This window comes from Choloepus didactylus, chromosome 7 (genome assembly GCF_015220235.1).
Source record: "Choloepus didactylus isolate mChoDid1 chromosome 7, mChoDid1.pri, whole genome shotgun sequence".
NCBI lineage: Eukaryota > Metazoa > Chordata > Mammalia > Pilosa > Megalonychidae > Choloepus > Choloepus didactylus.
The window spans coordinates 12732514-12749449 of NC_051313.1; positions in this window are offsets into that span (position 1 = coordinate 12732514).

The window sequence follows — 16936 nt, forward strand, 5'->3', positions numbered from 1 at the left end:
ATTATTTATTACGTGACAAGTTGCTCCTCCAAAGACTGACAACTTTATTTGAAATTTAAGTTCCTGACCAAGATGTCCGTGAGGGGCAAGCATGGATATTATACGTATGTAGTGTGTGTGTGTGTGTTTAAAAAAACAACAAATACTAGACCTATAAATGGTTTGGAGAAAAAGGGTGCAGATTGGGAAGAAGTGTTTGAAGCATGTGAAAATGCAATGTAACCCAGTAACTGCCAGCTTCAACTTTTACTCATAGCCTTTCTTTGCACACAAACCTAATAAACTAAAGTGGACTAAAATGAGAGAAGAATTTTAAATGGTCCCATTTTGCATTTGTTTTTAGGAAAGGAAAGGAGAAGCTACACATCCCCTTTTCACAAAACTTGAGCTGGGAGTGTTGAATGGAACTGGTTGTTCCCCAGCCCCTTGGCTTTCACTCCATAGGTGGAGGAGTAGTGCTTCGGCTTTGGGAGCACGGCAAAGAGGAAAGAAGGGATGGGGGAGGGGAGAAGGTAGAGAGGGAGCACTTTGCAGGGAGCATGCCTCCAAGCCCCTTCCACGCTGTGAGTTGTGATGACTATAAACTGTTTCAGTCCTGCTGGTCACAGCCAGGAGGTTGTCAAGGCATCTGGACATCTGGGTCTGGACCAAAGCAATGACAGGGAATTTCTGTCTAATGACACTCCTTCTGATATGTAACTCTATATCCCTCTCGAATCTCCAGGGGAAACATCAAGAAGCAGGACGCAAATATCTGTGGATGCCATTTTAAATGAAATCATACTGAGGGATACCAGGCACGACATTTTCATGACTGGCAAGGAAAAATGATTGGCGACTCTGCGCAGCCAATTCATCCTTCACTCCTCCTCTCCCTGCTCCCCCACCTCATCTATGACCTGGCCGTGCCAGCACACATTTCGTAGATATTTCTGGGACCCTCCCTTTCCCCCTTCTGACTCCCACTGTTCGACTTCAGCTTCTCATCACCCCTTGCCTAGATAGATGCATCATGTCATAGCAATTGAATGTCTACCCTATGCTAAGTGTTCAGGATAGAGTTGAAAAAGATTCACGTGGATCTCCACTTCCACAAAGCTGAAGTCTCTGTGGGAGAAACAAAGTGAACAGCCAATTGCGCAATTCATTGTGAATTAAAACGTTGACAGAGGCAGTAAAGACTAAGTGTAGGGCCCCAGGGAGCAAATGTAAGCACCTAAGGAAGGCCTCCATGAGAAAGTAACATGCAAGCTGAGCTTTGAAGGATGCCTAAAAGTTAAGCAGGTATAGAGGGAAGCTCAGAAACAGGGAACAGCATTCTGGATGGCCCAGAGGCATGAAAGAGAGCCGGAGAAACTAAGCATGCCAGGGAAGCTGGAGCAAAGAGGGAGGCAGGACAGAACCATGGAATCTTGTAGGTTGGAAAGGGATTTTGATCTCTTCTTGGATGATGCATGCTCATCCTTCAAAGATCAGTTAACCTAGAGGAATTGTCCAGGCTCCTTTCCTCGGTGCCCTCTCTTCATCCTCCTTCTCCTAATCAGGCTGTTTTTGGTGCTCATAGTCCATCAATGCACAAAACACACAATATATTGCAATTATTTGCCATGCATCTCTACCCTGCCTTTGATGGTGAGCTTCTTAAGGTCAGGAAGCTTGTATCTTCATCTCTATATAACCCCACATTAAAGCTTTCCCAATATTCCACAGAAGGGAGAAATTATGACTCCAGTAAACACCTAATTTTAGTCCATGAAAAAAAAATCATGAAAGATAGGAGGAATAATCGCTGGTATCAGTATTTTTTTTTAATTACTTTATTTTGTTTGGAAATTTTTTTTATTTGATAAATAAAGTAATAAAGTAGCTTTTTTGTTGTTGTTTTTGCTTTTCCAAGAAAGTGTGTACAGGTGCTCAGAATTTATTTGTATTTAATAAAGTCTTTATGGATATTCAGAATTAAATGGGATGCTGTATTTTTTTTTCACAATCACCCACTCCTCAACACATACATGTTTTTAGTAGATAGAGGAAAAGAGAATGCATATAAATACTTAGTGAAGTAGGGGATTTCTTCTAAGTCATGTGACTGAGAAATTGTAGATGAATGATACTGGGCACTTGACCAGTCCAGACTCCCCAGCCATCGGCCGCCATCACCACACAGCCTTCTCCACGGCCCCCGTGGTTCCCCTGCATCTCACTCAGCAACGGCCTCTCCACAGCCCCCACTGACAACTGGACTCGGAGAAGAGATGCAACAGCCAAGTGGGTGTGGAGTTTGGTCGAGAACCTGGAGACATTATGTATATGCCTTGACAGAATCACTGGAGTTTTTTATAAGTATGTTAGAAAGGGTGCTGAATTCTGATTATAAGGCATGAGTGGACACCATATCATAAAATGGGCCATGTTTGCCTCTAGGAGAAAATTATAATTGGAGGTTAAGTTTTCTCTTTAAAACTTTAATGTAAATTTGTACCTATTTCAACCAGTTTTTCATAAAACTACAAATGTGTCCCTTTTAAACTTCTTTAATCATTTAAAATGTTGAAATTATTTTTGAGGCTCTATAAATGTCCGCTAACATACCATTCATACTGACTATACAAAAGGTCCCAATTTGCTGTAAGTGAACATATATCTCACTGACAGTATGGTTTTATTGCACCATAAATTTGATGTGAAACAAACATGCTGGCTCTAGCAGAGCAGGTTAATTATTAAACTAGTTATTTTTTCCACAGGTTTGGATGCTCCAAATACTTTTGGAACGGTTTCAAAGGTGTGGGAATTAATATCTTCTTTTTTTCCCTTCTCATTCACATTTACTTGGATAAGCAAAAACATTCAAAATCATTCCACTGACCTTAAAACTGGAATTTTAAAAGAACCTTTCACTCTGTTATTTTTTCTTGCCTGTCGTTGTTTGCCAGGGCTGCTATGACCAATACTACAGACTGTTTAAACAACAGGAATTTATTGAGTCACAGTTTGGGAGCTGGGAGTCCAAAATCAAGGTATCGTCAGGCCATGCCTTCTCTGACGGCTGTCGCATCCTGGGGGTGCCTTGCTGGCGATCGTCTCGGCCTCCATTGCTTGGCCATCCGTCTCCTCTGTCTCCTCCTCTGGCTTCTACTGCCATATCCAAATTTGGATCTTGGAATCTGCTCAGTTTAGCCTCATCTTAATGGGATCACTGATGATCCCGTTTACAAATGAGGTTCACACCCACTTGAACATGTCTTCGTGGGGGGCATGATCCAATCTACCACACACCTCCAAATCAACGAGTGAGTGAATAAAAATGAGGAAAATTCAAATGTAGGTCTATCTTGAGAAGCAGGCCCCACCTCCAAAGGCATACTCCTCTGTTTTCTGTTAGCATCTTGCCAGCCCTATGGTTGAGTTAGAGCTGGAGTAAAAGGTCTGCCGGGATCACCCACTCCCTTGGGGATTCCAAGGGGACATTGATTTAATTAGGACAAGATCTCAGAGCTCCTGCAGTATTCACCTTCATTCAGTGTATGATTTTGTTGCAGGCATTTATGATTTTGTCCTTTTAAATAAAAATATGTCAAATATACTAAAAGTACAGTGATTAACATTATGCATTCAGTCTTCCAAGTCTTTAAAAGCCATTTATAATTTTCTTGAGGTAGCAAAAGTACTAGGCAACTCTTAATTATCTCTGCTCATGGATAAAATCAATAGATCGCTTTCAAATTTCGTTTTAGACAACACTATAGACTTGGCAGTACAGATTCTAAAAAGCAGAGAAATACAGAAGAATGATAACTAGAGGAAGGAGAAAGAGAAAACACTGGCTGGACAGTCAGCCCCAGCACTTGGTTCCATTTGGCAAGAGCACTTTTTGTTAATTCCTTGACAATAAATTAAAAAAAAACAACAACAACTCTCATACTCTTCCAAGGGTTAACGTGCTGCACACGTTGATATGTTCCAGAAAGAGCCAGAGAGTGCCTGGCTTACTTGGATTTTCTGATTATGCTATGAAGAACAGTGTTCAGTCTTTTGGCAGTCCACGTCCCAGCAGAATATCCTCTCTCTCACTCCCAACCTCTGTTCATGCCATCACCTTGTTATGGAAGAACCTATCTTTGTATTTCCTTAGTCATTAAATAACTTGATACTTTGAAGTGCTTCAACAAATTAAGGTGCATATGCTGGCGGACCCTGGGTACTTTGTACTTTGATGCTGTTCTATGCTGGTCATTGAACATGCAAGGCAGGGAACCTGTACCTTTGCTTGGCAGCAGAAACCCAGGCATCCATCTGTAGATGTGATCATTCCACACGAGCCAAACATTGTCTCCAAGGGAGAAGATTACAGGTGGACATTTAAGGGTGTTGTCTCATTGTATGAAACTAAATAAAAATATTTTCATTTTCCAATAGTTCATGAACAATATGGGTCTAGGTAGCTAATCTTCCATGGGGTGATTTCCTCAACAAAACCGTATTCTACATTTATTTCACGTACAGGATAATACATGTCCTGATTTGCACCTCTGGAAGACATGCTTCAGGGATGACAGAAAACAGTGGTAAATTTTCCCTCTCCGAACAGATTGCTGTGCTTGTATCTGTATATGCCCCAAGGCTGAAGTTTCTTTTAAAATTAAATTATTTTTAAATAGCTCGAATCCCCACCCTCCCACCATCCCCCGTGTGTCTAATTCTTAATGGTGTTATTTCAAAGGAAATCCAGGATTGTGATGTGATGTGTGTTTGTGTGTGTGCTGTGAAAGGAGAGGGATACATAAAGACAGTGGAAACAAAATGTTTCTTGAAAGGCCTTTATTTGTGTGGAAACTATTTTTAGATATCAGTAAAAGTAATGTATCTACATCTCTTCCTTTCAAAATTAATCTTTCTCCTCTTTATTGCTCTTTGTTAGACCTATGCTACACTTAATATACTTAAATAAAACCTATGAAGTATTGTTGTACGTGTGCATGTCTTTCTAGCTCACTTATTGGCAATCTCTGGAAAGTAGGGACCATGTTTTCGTTCCCCTCTACCCAGGATAATTGGCCGGTGTTCACAGAAGGTGCTCAACTATTAGCCACTGACTTGAATGCAGATTCAGATCTTTGGAGAAAGCTAACTGCTAGTAAGATGATTTCATTTAGTCTCCCTCTGAATGACTGTGTGCAGGAGACCTTTGAGTTCTGAATCTTGCTTATCTCCACAGTGTGAATGACAGTGAGCTGCTGCGGTGGCCCTTCCCCTGGGGGTGGCTGAAGGCACATCACGGCGGCGATCGATTTCCCCTCTAAACTCACGCTCTCTGCAGCCGGACTCTGCAGCAGCCACGGCCACGGCCCGTCATCGCAGAGGCTGAGGATGTGGGTACAAGTGGCAGTGGAAATGCATGGGAGGAGAGGAGTGCGGGGAACCCAGCCAAAGGACATCATTAATATTTAGAACAATGTAAATCTTTCTTTTCTTTCTTTTTTTTTTTTTTAGGTGAAGCTGTTAATTTTCCAGGAAAATCTAGCTGGATAAAATGCTATATGGTAAACAAACAAACAAATGTCATGTGCTGCACTGCGTGTAGGAAATAATGTCTGGGAAAGCCTACCACTATCTTCAGAAGACAGTTGACAGTGATGACAAGTGTGGGGAGATCTTCAAATCTGCATGCTGTGGGCAGGCAATGTGAATATGTGTCACAAACTGCAGAAAAGCAAAGCCTACCTGGATAAAAAATAGCTATCCCTTTTGCCTAGGGCCTAGAGGCAAGACCATTTCACAACCACACTTGTTCTTGGTCCTGCCCAGTGCTCACTGTGGATTGCTTTACTGTGTCCGTTCTTCATTCGGGCCATGAGTGGATCAACCTGCTTCCCTGTTCCTCTAATGGGAGCCCCCTGGAGTCACTGAAGCACCCCAGCTGCACACTAGAATCACCTGCAGAGCTTAAAAACATCCCTACGGATGCCCAAGCTCTGTTCCAATTAATTGGTCTGGGGCAAGGCCTGGATCTGGGTATTTTGTGAAAGTGACCGAGGGGATTCTAACGGAGCTAAGCCATCCATGGTCGAGAGGCACTCGATGGCCCGAGTTTCAGGGCAAGGCAGGGTCGGTGGCTTCTGCCATCACAACCACCACCAAGTAACAGCCCCAGCAACTGCAGCAAGACAAGAGAACCACCCTTGGCTGGGAGGACACAGTGGGGGATGTGCCATGCCCGTGGCCTGGGCTCCACCAGACGCTGGTCAGAAGCTCAGAATCTTCCTCCCGATGCCACACCCGTCTCTTCAGTGAGCACCACGTTGAGGGCCCAGTCGTGGGAAGTGGGCTTCCAAGTAAATAAATAAGCCCCAGTCCCCCTATTTGAGTAGGGGGGACTCGTGTTGCAGGTACAGGATGGGAGGATGGACAGAGTACAAAGGGGATGCACAGAGGGTGTGGTCACTCCACCTGGGGTGGGAGCGGTGAGACAGGAAGGACAAACCAGGGGGGCTGATCCACCAGCCAGCTAGGGAAGCAGTGCCCAGGGAGTGGCAGTGGGAGTGGGAGTGGAGGCAGGAAAAGCCCAGGTGTGTTCCTGGAAGTCCAGGCGCTTAGCACTGGGAGGCTGGAGGTGGGCCAGGCCGCGTCCTGGAGGGGCAGGGGCTCTCCTGGGCATGCAGCAGGGAGACAGCCAAAGGGCTCAGGGCAGGGGTCTCGTGAGCAGGTATTTGTTTGGAGACACCGTTCTGGCAGCGTTGGGAGGAAGCATAGGGGAAGTATGGGAGCAGGTGGGATTGTCCAGATGAGGGAAAATGAGAGAATAAGTGCAGGAACTGAGGGGTGGAGAGGAGGGCAATGGGCCAGATAGAAGACAAGGTGCACTTCTCCTTCCCTAAGTGGTTTATCGACTTCTCACATTGTCCCCGTGACCTGAGCACCTGTAAGCACACTTAAAGCAATGAGCAGTGAATGGCAAAATGGCATCTGTCAGTGTTGAAATATTTTAATGTTCATGAATTAATCACTCAAAATGTACATATAACAGATTTCCTACCCTCCACAAATTTATATTCCAGGAATTATGATAAATCACTTCCCTAAAATACGCAGTTACCCAGAGTAAACAATACTCTTTCTTTGAAAAGCAAGCATTGTTTGGCCGTGAGATGCAGGATGGGGTCAATTCGAATTAGATATTTTCTGCAAAATCCACTTAGGATATGAAGCATGGTGGGTGCTGCTCTACCCACCGCATATATGGGGCAGGGAGTGCTGGGGAGGGCGGGAAGGAAAGGGTTAGGGAAGGGACCAAGAGGAGCTTTGCAAGGAACCCACTCCTAGTTGTTTTCCTCCCACTCTCGGGCTCTCTCCAGGTGCTGCGGCTCTGGTTTCCGAGTCCTGATCCCAGCTGGGCTGTGTGCTGGTCGGCGAGGGCTGGGGCCTGGCAGAGGCACCTCCGGCCCCAGGGCCCGGCTCCTGCTGCTGAGATCCGGTGATGGATAAACCTCCAACTCCTTCCTGGGGCACCAATGCCCTGCACCACCCTCCCGTCCCGGAACATTATTAATAAAGAATAACAGAAGTTCCTTTTTTCAAACGTCTTTGGGATTTGAAACATCCTCAAGTGTAAGGAAAACTATGGTTTGAATCTTTGAGCTCTTGTTTCCTCTCCAAGGGAAATGGCAAAGTTGTATCAGCCAGACACCATTTCAGGAAAATCGTTCCATCTCCCAGGAGATGAGATGGTTGGGAAAAAAATCCTAGCGAGTATATAGAGTATCTCTCATTTGGTGAGATAAAAGCCAGTCTGCGAAAAATAGCACATTCTAAGGGCTGTAAGGGACAGCGCTGGATTTGTTCAATGGCCGTGAAAGGCTGCATTTTCCTGGTGACACTGGTCTGGTACAGGGGATGCAGCAGTGACAGGGGTTATTGAGCACAGAACTGGGCAGCCGGAGAGGGACATCTCTTAGTGGACAAAGGATTCAACACATTAGACTCTGAGACTTCAGCTTTCTGAGACTCCATTTATCTGCTTGTAAAGGTCAGATAGTACTTGCTTGGGAATAAGCTCATAACACTCTTCAGATCCTCATGGATTAGAGAACTAGACACGGCAATTATCATTATCAAGTTTCTGCCTACCCCTGGACTTTTAGGAATTTTCTGTCCCTTTTGAAAAGCAGAGAGTCAGGTGAAGAAGGAATGTTATCTTTACTAACAAGGATAATTTCTTTCTAAGGAGATGGGCAGGTGACATTGTAGATTTCTTTCCTGACCACAGGTTCTGAGCTGAGTGTTCAAATTCTGAGACTATATTAAATTGTTGGAAATTTCCAACCAGCCCACCACTCAGTGACCTTAATTGGGTGAGTTCTTAATTTCCAGAACTTACTGCCACACCCTGAATACAATTCCAGTGAGGAAATGGATGCAGTGCTTTTTTCATTTCTGTGATTTTTTAAGTTATATTTTGATTTCCCTTGCCAGGGAAAATATTTCATAATACAATGGAAACAAGTTGATGTTGAGACAAGCCATGTTGAGAGGGACACGTTTAGCACACGTAATGTGGACTTCCTGTGTTCGTGTCAGAGAGAGGGGCAAGTGGATGTGGGTGACTGCTAGGGATCACCAAATCGGTGGCAGTTTGAATAATGGCTTACGACACTTTGCGCCAATATGGTCACTCTGGGACTGGGAAGGTGGGGAGAGTCAGAGAATATAATTGACCTGAAGCTAATTATATTCATGGTGAAAAATGAGTTGTTGTAGCATTATCTGTAATAGGAAAAAAAAATGGAGACCATTTAAATATCTAAAATAATTAAATAAACAATGGTACTTTCATTCATTCAAATGTTATGCAGAATTTTAAAAATTGAATTTGGTTGCGGTATTGACTTAGGAAGACGTCCATGTTGTAAGAGGTGGGAAAAATTAGAGAACAATTGCAAATCATAAAACTCTATGTATGTACATAATGTATGTTAGTGTGTGTACACAGACATACATGTCTATCTGGGTATGGTAGTGTGGTTGTGTGTCCTTGTATAGTGATGGATAAATAGCAGTGGAAGTAGCATGTGAAGAGGCAGACGTTTTAGTCTGTCACTCTAGTAATTATATGTTTTTTCAAGCAATAGACATCTAATTCTTTTGTAATAAAAAAATGAAAACTTACCAACTCAATAGATGGATTTCATCCAAATAAATTTATTTAAAACTATCATCACAATGAAAACATATGTGTTTCTGAGTTTGGGCTACAGAATCTGGCAATTAAGTCTTGTGTTAAAGTTCTTTGTACTTGTATGTCAAACTATTTTTCTTCATTGAAGACAGAAAATTTCAGCACTCTACCTGAGTAATCCAGAAATTGAAAATTATGTATTTCAGCACTCCAGGATACCTGTCATTAGGCAATCAGGAATTTCCAATCTGTTACATGCTAAGCATGTTTCCATTGCCTGGTGTAAATATTTTGACAATAGCCTATGTGGGCCAGTAACATTTTGCATGACAAAAAGTAGCAGGTACAGAAAGAAGGTAGGCAAGCTCCTCAAGGATGCATTCTCAGTTTATCATGTGTGCCAAGACTCTTCTAAATGTAGCATCAACATCATTATATTATGATGATGATGATGATGATCATCATCATCTGTCATCTCATCACTATTGGTGGCTGTGGATAAGCTATGGCAACGAAACCTTCTTTGAGCATAAAGGAAGAAATCTATCCAAATGATTTTAGAAAACCTTCAGGAGGCACTCTCATCAAAACCTCTACTTCCGAGGGATGCCACAGTCTTACATCCTGGGGTGTAAATAATCCAGTGCTTTGCTGAGCACACTCATCAGTGAGCAGAAAGAGTGGAAGGAGTGTTCCACAAAAATAAAAACTCAGGTTTGCTGATTAAACCATCTTAGGCACCACTAACAAGCACTTGAATCCACTACACGACCACACAGATGGAGGAGACGTGAGCCATTGCTAATGTAGAAATGATTAGTAGCACTTGTTGGCCTGGGCCAGAGAACATGGCAAACTGTTGATTTGGCAGGTGGGTTTTTTTCCCTTTTAACGGATATTTTTGGAAATCCAGTTTAAGAGCAGTTGTGCTTAGAAGAGAAGCCATAAAATGACTTTCATGATGAAGGCATTTGGAAATCAAGGAAGGTGGATCCCCACCCCCAGGGTTTCCAGAGCTGTGATTTCTGTGAGGATATGTACATCAAAACATTTCATGCTATTTCTCATCATGTGAAGACAGGCTGAAAATAGAATTTGAAGAAAAACCAAGGCAAATATAGAAAGATGCGATTCAAGGTCCTCGGCAGTCTTGGCATTGAGATCATGGACATGAAGAAAGCATGTCCTTATCATTATATGGAATAAACATTCTTGGAAAATAAAGTCAATGATACTTGTGTGAATAGTTGCAGAGAAAACATTAATCCAAATTCATTTGCCCAACATAAAATAAGATACATTGATTTTTTCCCCCATGTTTAAGGTTACCAATTTTGGGATATTCATTTTAGAAAGTTCTATGATCATCAGATAAATGTAGCTTTCTGATACAATGAGGGATTATGGTTCTCTCTCTCTCTCTCTCTCTCTCTCTCTCTCTCTCTTTCTCTCTCTGTTTTCTCCTTCTCTAATGCTTCCTCACACTGTCATTTCCAGGCACCCAATAATACTTACTGCCAAGGCCCAGGACTCAAAAGGAGAGTGGCCAGTGTGTGAGAACCAGCCTAGAGCTTGCAAAGCCCCACCTTCACTGATGACCTCAACCAACACCCCTCACAAGACGAGGCATATGCACCCCAGTTACGTCTGCAGGTGGGTCTTTAAGTGGGCTTGGGGGACCTAGGTGCTCTTTCATGAGACTAAGGGATGCACTCTCAAGGTTCACGTTAACTTAACCATATGTCCCTTAGGTACAAAATACTAGTGATTCGCTTCACTAGAAAGATGGAACACTCCTCAACTCACTTCATGAGTCTGTTATAACCTTGATTCCAAAACCAAACAAGGACAGTATGAACAAAGAAAATTACAGGCCAAACTCACTAATGAGCATAGAGACAAAATTCTGGAACAAAGTAGCAGCAAACAAAATGTAGCCATTGATTAGGGGGAAAAAAATCATGGTTAAGTGGAAAGGGCAGGTGAGTGAGCACAGATGAGCGGGTTGTGGGAGGTGGGAGGGGAATATGGTCACCTCCATAGTTATAAAAAAAAAATTTAATCATTTAATGAAATAACACACATCATGACATAACAAACAAGCAAGCAGTGTTTCTTGCAAAAGGAAGACAGTAACTATCCAAACCTGTAAAAAGTGATTCTATAAAATTTTATTTCTCAGAGATCTGGCAGCCAGCCCCAAAGTAGCTTTCTTCCTTAACAGAAGGAAGAGGAAAGGTTAATGTTTAATTTTTTTTACCTGTTACATAAATAAGTGTATGTGTGTGTTTGTGTGTAAATGTGCATATATAAATACAGGAAATCACACGAGATGCGCCTACAGGGCAGCTGTATTACAGAGTGCTGAGGCCGTGAGCTCTGGAGGCAGAAGCCTGAGATAAAATCCTGGGACTGGGTGATTTGGGGTGAATTTCCTAACCTCCTTGTGCCTCAGTTTCTTAATCTGTAAAATGGACAAGGAAAATAGTACCTAGCTCATTCAGCTGCTACAAGGGTGGTATTGATATCTAGAGAGAGAGCAGGTAGGAAAGTGCATATGTACTCAGTAAGTTTTAGTTGCTATGATTCTTTTATCAAAATATTAACGTGATGATGCTGGGGAAAAGATTCTTGGTGTTTGAGTTCTTCTTTATGCTTTTGGGTATATTCCAAATTTTCTACTTTTATATTTTACTTTTATAAAAGAGCTCTTTAAAACACACGCTCATGCACACATGAACACACTCATACACACCCATAGAGCTCAAACGCTTTGATCCTAGCTGGCTCATCAACTCCCCTGGGAGCCTTGGCTGTGGACTGGGCAGCACACTGTTTGGAGAGCCCTGCTCCCCTCACCTTGCTATTTCTGTCCTAAGACAGGACAGGCTGAACACTGACTCTAAATAGATGTTATCATCCCACGGCCATTCGCTGTGAGCCATAGTGTTTCCAGAGGCAAAGAAAAGGCTCTCCCCAGTCATTTTTAGACAAAGATGCATCAGAACCACTCCTGGAAATTCCAAAGCATGGCGTGCAGACTCTGCCCCGGAGACTGTGATTCAGCGGGTCAGCATGGAGCCTGCGGGTGTGGGATTCTCACGCGCACCGGTGTTGTAAAGAGCTGCTTGATTCCAGGTTCACCACACCTTTTCCCACATCCCGGCACAGGCGGCCCTGGCCGGGTGGTTCTGAACGGTAGCTCATCACTTCTCAATTAATTTTAAATATATAGACGATGCCTACTCATTCACTCAAAAAGATTCATTAGTCCAATTGTTCAGGAAATGTTCTGAATCAGAAGAAGCGAACACAAAGGTGGAACTGACACATTCCCTTCTCTCTGAAGTTCACATTTTCATAGAGGGAGACAGAAAATTAGCAAGTCAACACAGGTGATAATTACAGAGTGTAACAAGTGCCCTTCAGAGGGGGAAGTGAGCAGGCTGAGACGGCAGCAGGGGAAGAAAGGGGGGGCTTGGGCCAGGGACTAGGATGGCTGCTGCTGATCAGGTGGTGGGAGGGGAGACAGAGGATGAGAGGAGCAGGCTGAGGCTGAAACAGAGAGGGACGTGTTTGGGGCAGAGGCACAGCCGATGCCCTGCGATGGGGAACCACCCGTCGTGTTGCAGGTAAGAACGTCTAGAGCATAATGTGTGCACAGCAGGGTGGCGTGAGGAAGATGCCAGACAGGCAGGTACACAGGTCTCCCTGCCCAGGACAGCACAGTTGGGTTTTGTTCTAAGCTTCGAGGTGGGGAGGGAGGAGGGGATAAAGGAAATTTATGTTCTCAAGGATTCCTCTGGCTGATGCCTGGAGATTTAGAGCAATAGAAGAAGCAAGGAAACTAGTAGGAGGCTATTGCAGCGACCCAGGCAAGAAGCGACGACAGCTGGGACGTGGGTGCTGGCCGAGGAAGTGGTGGGAGGTGGACCAGGGGCGTCTCTAGCTGCTAGAAGCCAGCTGGGCCATCCGTGGCCAGTATGTGGGTTCCACTTGGCTTTTGGGGCGGGAGCCTCCAGAGTGTCTCCTTCACATACAAGTCAATGGTAACAATGGTGACTGCTGTCCCGGGTTCAAAACACAAGCCCCTAATAGTTCTTTCGGACCAAACAGAGGAGCTCTGCCTTGACTACGGTGATTACCTGCTGTCTCCAAAGGTGGGGCCACTGCCTTGCCCTGGGCTCGGGCACCAGCTGCTCCCCTCCACATTTTCTGGGGGGTGTTTAGGGGCCCAAGGACACCTGCCTACTGCAGAGGTAAAAGCAGTTGGGACCTCCCCAGTCTAGGGGCCCGCTCTAGGTTTGGCTGTTGCCCCCACCCCACCCCAGGGTTCCCGGGGCGTCTGTCTGGGAGAGCCAGTTCCACGCTGCACCCAGGCAGCGCCGCAGAGTCCCGGCCGCCCCCAGCCTTGCTTCTCCAAGGTGATTCTGACCCGGAGCCCACCGGGGGCAGCTCGGTGGCCTCGGCCTCTGCATACCTGCGCCACATGGGCTGGGCGCTGGGAGCTTGCTCGGGTCCTGCCCAGCCCCCCGGGAGAGCGCTGGGGAATCCTGGGGGCTGAGACCAAGGCTGGGGCGGGTGTGCTGGGTGAGGGTGACGTGGGGATGGAGTCAGCAAAGGAAAGGCCCCACATCCCCGGTTCCTAGGGTCCAACCCCACAGCTCCCTTATGGGGTGAGTATTCCCAGTGGCACAGCCTTCAAGAAAATAGAAATGAGCCTGTGTGTACATTGAGTCACATGCCTGCCATTCCCGGCATTGGACAGGTCATTGTATCTTGTGTGCATGTCGGCTGCAGATTAGAAGGCTGCTCCTGAGACCACGATCCAAAATGTTCATCTCAGCCACAGAATACTTTCGTGAAGCCTTTGGATCTGTTTGCTGGAGACACTGTGCAAGGGGTTGGGAATAAATAAACTTGAAGATGTGAGAGCTGTGACTATATATTTTATAGCTTAATAATATCAAACAGTAAGACAGCTATAAATGAGGTGAGAATGCTAAATATTGTGTAAAGAACTTATTTAGACAACTTTGAAAAATGAGTTTCAGCACAATACATAAAGTCTGAGCCATTTAATTAAAAATTTAAAAATCTGGTGTTTACTGAATCTAAGAAGCCATCAAACCGTAGACAGCCCAATTTCAGCAATGTTAATGTGTGAAACATGTTAATTTTAAAAACAAGAAATGTTTTTATAAATGTCTTTAAATATGTTTAGAAATGCATGAGTGAATGTAATAATATACTCTAGAATATTGAGAGAAATAATGTTTCAAAATGTTAATAGGATAATTTCTAGGTGAGGAGAGTGGGATGGGACCAATAAAGACACTGTTTAAATTTCTATTCTACATGATTTCTACATATTATTTGAATTTTTTATAATGAGCATGTACTCAGGTTTTATTTGCGTGCGTGTGCATGCACACATGTGCAGCGGCATATAAATGACACCATTTCACATGAAATATGCTGCATGAAGATTTGTTAGCTGAAAAAAATTTGTACACAGAACAAACAGCCTAATGGATCCCGATTTTATGCAGCATTACAAATGTTCACATAATTCACAGGCGTCCATGGAAATTTTCTGTTTGTGCTGCAACTGCACATTCCTACCTGCTGTGAAATAAAGCCTACCTTCCTGCAGGGTCTGTTGATTCAGCTTTGCCATCTGGAACAATCCGGCATTCAGAGTGAATGGAATCATGTTCCTTTGGTCAGGGGCTCGGCTGGTGGAAGTTTATGGTATATGGTGTTAAGCATATTCTTTTTAATAAACTAGCAAAGCTCCAAGTATGTAGCTGAGTGGAAGTGGCTGAGCACAAATGACAGCCAGGATTCAGGATAAAGGTGATTCCCTTGAATTTCTTCTTTCTCACCTAGCAGAGAAGAAGAGCCCAGATTCAGGTCAGGAGGCAAAAGGTTTGTGGGTGAGGGAAGTCCGGGATAGGGTCCACCTTATTATTCATGGGTCCGGTTGCTTCTGAGAACATTCCGTACCATGTGCATAGTTGACTTAGTACAAATTCCAAAGCCATTTTCTTTTATCACTTACAATCTCATTTTCAGATACGGTAGATAAGTAAGCTGAGAGTTAAACATTTGTAAACCGGTACATTCCAACGAAATCCACCACTTGACCAGTTGACCAAAGGACGTTGCAGTGCTTTATGGCCAAGCAGGAAGTAGCATGCTCAAGTCTACCAGAGAAGAATTCTCATTCACTTATTCTTTCGTTTTTTCATTCATTTCTTCATTCATTCAAGAAATACTTACAGAGTGGCTACTCTGTGCCTGCTGCAATCAGGCAGGCAGAATTTACATTTAAAAATGGCAAGAATAATGACAAATTTTGACAGCATTGTGAAGGCTATGACTAGGGAGATGTGACAGACAGCGGGAGCCAAGAGTCAGTGGGGTCTCTTCATCTGGTTCCACATGTGAGCAAAGCTTCTCTGGGAGAGTCTCCAAGGCAGCACAGTGGTTGAGGAAAGGCTTTCCCTGAGGGTCTGGAGCCCTGGGTGGAGGTGGACTCTGTCCCACGGGGCCCTGTGGCCTCGGCCCCTGCAGGTCCCCCCTCCCTCCGTCTCAGTCTCCTCCCCTGCACAGGGAGAAATCTCTTCCTTAAAACCCTACTGTCTGTGGGTCTAAATAATTGCCAGTCAGTTAACTGAAGAGTAATAATTTTTACATGAAAGTGCTTCAAAAACTAAAGAATTCTACAACATGACCCCATCTGATCTCCCTAATAATCTTCCAGGTAGCTAAGATAAGGATTAAAATTGGTTGGATCCTGGCAGCTCTGGTGCCCAGTGTCACATGAAAACACAGGGCCCCTTGTTCAAAAGGAAGTGAAAATTTCAAGATGGTGACTGCAGAGCATGGAACCAAGCACCGCACCCTTCTGGGTGGGGACCGTGGGGGACTGGATGGGTTGCATGCTCACGAAGCAGGCCCTGGGTTCTGTACCTTCAGCAGATCTGGGGGGAGGGGAGGTGGGTTTTGCTGTGTTTATATCCAGGGTGCCTATTTCTGCAAAACACCAAAATGTTCAAGTCTAGCTTTTTTTCTGAGTGTTACCCAATCATTGAGTCTTATTACAGGAAATCTGGTATGTTTCCTCAATTGATACTTTCTACCCTCTTCTTTCAAAAAATTAAAAGTCTGGGAGAGCACTAAGAGGGCCAATATTGTTTCCAAAACTCTGTAGCAGTTGAGTTGTTTTACAGCTTGTTGACTAGAGAAATGACTCTCGCACAAGAAAAGGCTCTGAGTTTGAAGAAGACCTAAATGTGGGTGCTGGTTCTGCCATTTAATACTTGTGTGACCTTGAATAAATCATGTAGGCTCTCTGAACTTGCATTTCCTCTGTGTCCTTGAAAAGATATTCCTGTGTTAATGTGTCAGGGCTGTTGGTGAAGAATCAATAGAAGCTGTACATGAAAAGGCTGGTAATCTGCAATGTGCACACATGTAGAAAATGATTCTTTGCTGGTTTTCTGTCTGAAGGCTGGCAGGGCTGTGATGGAGTGGGGCTCTTCCTTGTTGGTTATTAGATATTTTGAATCACCCTTGAATGGCGGGATGCATAGTACCCTGATTTGCAAAAGAATTGCAAGTTTATGATTCTTTCTTAGAGTATTACTAACATCTCGGTTGGAAGATATGCAATTTTAAACCAAATAAAAAATAATAAAAATTATTTTATTATAAAATATAATAATAAGAAAATGCTTCCATTCTTTTCCCTGC